Here is a 4,786-nt window from a genome sequence, read left to right on the forward strand (position 1 = left end):
ACACCAGATCAGCTTTTGGCCCCACAGTTGAACCTCCAAAGGTCACACATATCATGACCCAAGATATCACACCAACTTCCTCCCTTTGACAAATATTCCGACCTAGTGACACGCAAGTCACTAAATTCTCTTCTCCTCATACGAAAAATACAATCCGATCAAAGATCGAATCAACTCTGACGTCTGGAGTCTACTGCGCATATCTCCTGCGCACCTTGCTGAATCTCTCGATAGAGGTGGAGGCCCCAGCCTCGCCCCGGTTTAACCACTAGGCTCCAAAACTCAATATTAGGGCTACTCAAGCCTAAAACTCCTCTACATCGTACACTAATCAGAGAACACTCCATCATCACACTCTCTTGCTGTTTAGCGAGTTCTATGGCTTCTTGCAATATCACGACAGCCTCTGACTAGTGTGTACTACAATTCCTCGTAGCACCACAACACCAACCGACTAGTGAGTACTACGGCTCCCCGCAGTACCACGACTCTCACTCTCTAACTTGTGAGTACTACAGCTCCCTGTAGCATCACAACACCCTATGACTGGCGAATACTACGCCCCCCCGGTAGTATCCCCCTATACCCTCATTCTCATTAGAACGCCACACTATGCTCACTAACTCATGCACCGAAGACTATCATAGGTATTTACACACTTGCCCCAATATGCATTACAGACTCTAGCGGCAACCGCTATACGCTGAACCCATCTCTGCGGAGATCCACTTCCTTAAATAATTCCCTCTTGATGACAATACGCGAAGGGTTCCCACTAGAACCCTAGATACATGATACATAACTAGTCGATTCAAACTTAAGACTCTAAATAACTCTGAAATCAAGACGCTATACACCGAAACCACGGAACACCATAACCGAACATCACAATGTCCTGCCTCTACCACTGATTCTCCTACTCCCAGCACCATACATATACAACAATACATTCCTCTGAGCCTCATAATAATTCTTCTTTGTACCCAATGCGCAACTTCAGTGTATCCAGACACTCACTTGGAATACAAAGAAAGCGTTGATGCTTCAGAACACACTGATGATCCTCCGGAATCCTTTCCTCTACTGCTCAGAATCCACGCAAGAATACACATACCGGCCCGGAAGTTGGCTGCTCGATGATCTTCTAACCACCCCAAGAAGGCATAAACAATCCATACTTCGACTTAGAAGTTCTCGACTGCCCATACTGTCATCATGAGCCTTCCACTTGAAACGACCCTGACCACCGCCAGATTCCTGTCCATTCTCCACCTGCCGTGGAGATTCCCATCTCTCTCACTCAAACATATACCACCTGCATTTTCTCGCCCTGCAACTTTCCCTGATCACCAATGACCCTGATCCCATGAATTCAAGCCGCAGGTTCCTGTTTCAACCCCTAACCGCTCTTGCACAAATCTCTGGTTCCCTCAATAAAATACCCGGTTCTCCCCCACTAGGGTTCGAACTGTCCCCAATTGGAATACAACCATCCTGCCACTTAGTTTTACCAGCAGAATCGCACCTGCCCCTGGTAAGTGTTGCACAACTCCCGAAAATCCCCGTTAAGGAAATCAATCGATCTCATGGACTCTAAACCTCAGATGAAATCCTCAAGAACTTCTTGTCACGATGGCCTCTAGTCGTTCCAGGTCTCGTACCAATCCAATACCAAACAACTCAACTGTCCAATAACATCACTGACCCATAGACTGAACCACGAATCATCATACTCCCCCACCTCGACTCATCAACCAATTTTCCAACACATGGATCGTCCCAAGAACAGGGACCTAGTCCCATATTCAATACCCAACATAGATCGAAAACCACTGCACTTATAAACTCTACTGGACTCCCCACTTATACCACTACAATACGCCCTACTATACTCAAATAGGTGTAACGTGGTCCTCGACTATCTCAGTCCTAACTGACTATCTGCTAATGATAATCACTGCCTCGCGGCACACATGCTACCTGATACTCTGGAGGAAAATCATCATCAATGACAACCTACAGGGTTTACCCCCAAACCCAAAACTTAAACATCATGCCTCTCATGTTTCGCACACGAACATAAATAACACCACTCAGGTCATAGAAGGTGACATCTCCTCTATCGATTGATTGCTCCACTCAGACCGAAATTCTCCCCTCCCTCTGACTCCTTACCAGAATACTCTAAAAGGCCCTCAGCCTCCCTCTCAAAGGACGCCTCTTTAAACTCAATCATGGCCCACAGGCCTAAAACCCAAAGCATCCAATCTCTTCCTCATCAATCAAGACCAGATAACCGGAGAACCATAAGCATCATTCATTACGAACCATGGTACCCATCCCATGACATCTCTTCTCAATATTCTCTGGTGTATGGTACCCGAACCATAGCATCAATCCTTCATCTGCTCCGATGTATGGTACTCGAACCATAACATCACTCCTCAATCTGCTTCGATGTATGGTACTCGAACCATAGCATCAATCCTTCATCTGCTCTGATGTATGGTACTCGAACCATAACATCACTCCTCAATCTGCTTCGATGTATGGTACTCGAACCATAGCATCAATCCTTCATCTGCTCCGATGTATGGTACTCGAACCATAACATCACTCCTCAATCTGCTTCGATGTATGGTACACGAACCATAGCATCAATCCTTCATCTGCTCCGATGTATGGTACTCGAACCATAACATCACTCCTCAATCTGCTTCGATGTATGGTACTCAAACCATATCATCAATCCTTCATCTGCTCCGATGTATGGTACTCGAACCATAACATCACTCCTCAATCTGCTTCGATGTATGGTACTCGAACCATAGCATCAATCCTTCATCTGCTCTGATGTATGGTACTCGAACCATAACATCACTCCTCAATCTGTTCCGAGGTATGGTACTCGAACCATAACATTACTCCTCCATCTGTTCCGATGTATGGTACTCGAACCATAACATCAATCCTCCACCTGCTCCGATGTATGGTACTCGAACCATAACATCACTCCTCAATACGCTCATTAGAAACTTCAGAATACCCCCTGTATCAAGTATGGGTCCTCTTCTTTCAGTAGTATAAACCCATACTACCTGCCACATCTACCCATGCTTTCCACACGGACTATCCCAGAGCTCCTAAGTAGCTGCTCGACCTTCTCGATCCCCAATTTCATCGCGTGCTTGCTCTCCAGCGAAATTCTCTACTCTGTCAGCGCACTCATTTGGCTACAGATACTCCCTAGGCTCTTCCTAGATTCTCACACTTCTCTGCCATCAGCTGCTGAAGAGCTCCTAATGATGCCAGCCATCTACCTCCTAAATATTGTCATATTCACTTGGTAGCTGACTCCCATCATCGAGAGTTCCACAAAGCACGAAGCAAGCAGCATTCGAGCATCGAAGGATATATATAACTCACTCTGGGTGATAACTCCGCTTTCTCAGCTCATCCCCGAAAGTACCACCGAACTCTGCAACTCTTCCCCTCGCGGGTTTTAACTACTCCTTTGCTAAGTACCACGGTACTTATCTAGGTATCTCCCCTAGATTACTCTTCTACTCGAATCCCCCCAAGGATTCCAACTAAATATTCTCACTCATCACATACTCAAAAGCACATCCCATAAAACAGCAATCCCTAGGCTAAGGCATCACAAATCAGGCCACTCTAGTCCTAAGATATGGAATACCTAGCCTGTCTCTAGCATGCAATAATATCTCATAAAGTGCATCATAAATATCTCATAACACAAAAGTAAGGGTATTTTGGGGATTCGCCGTTCGGGCGTTGGCTGACCGTACACACCTTCCGCTCTGCTTGTCTCCAAAACTTCTTTTTCTTTTTAGAAAATTTGTAGTTTTGGTTGTAAAATTTCTCAAATCCTCAGTTTGAGTTCAAATACGATCGAAGGTGCATCCGAATCCCTCAAACCAAGGCTCTGATACCAAATGGTAACACCGTAAATTTCAAAACCAATTTTTCAAATTTTTATAAAACATAATTCATTTAATATTCAGAAAACAACCATTTTTAATCGTTCAATCCGAGTAATACAAAATCCCAAGATCTCAAAATCATAAATCCCGTGCGTGTGTACTGATCAAGCCGGCGCCTTCCCGCGGTCGTCAATAGTACCTGAAACAATTAACATTAAACACTGTAAGCACAAAGCTTAGTGAGTTCCCCAAAATACCACATAAAACACATATTAGCCACTCGAGGCTATAACTCTGTGGGTCCGTGCACCCAGACTCTGTGAACCCTCAGGTTCTAACTCTGTGAACCTTTCGGTTTTAACTCTGTAAACATGCACAGCATAAATCACATAGAAATAATGCAGTACAACACATAACATACATAGCATACAAATACTATGTCACATAACTCTGGTTACGTACGCAAGGTAAAGTATAGTGAGAAGACTCACCTCGCGTATCTCGGAATCACTAGTGTTCGATCTCTCGACCTATCGTCCACCTACAACACAAGCATATCTCTACTTAATACCACCTTCATCCTGGCTGACTAACACTATAAAGTCAAACTAGTCAACTCTGGACAACGGTCAAAGTCAACCCCTGATTGACTCTACTCGCCGAGTCAACCCGATGACTCGCCGAGTCCCCAAGCTCAGAACTTCCCTCAATCCGCGACCTGACTCGCCGAGTCACCCCGAGACTCGCCGAGTCCAACAACTCTGAGTCCACTCGCACCCAACTCACCGAGTCATCCCTTGACTCACCGATTCTCGACTCAACCAGAAAATATTGAGACTCTT

Source organism: Lactuca saligna, chromosome 8, assembly GCF_052625555.1.
Source record: "Lactuca saligna cultivar CGN05327 chromosome 8, ASM5262555v1, whole genome shotgun sequence".
In the NCBI taxonomy this organism is placed as follows: Eukaryota; Viridiplantae; Streptophyta; class Magnoliopsida; order Asterales; family Asteraceae; genus Lactuca; species Lactuca saligna.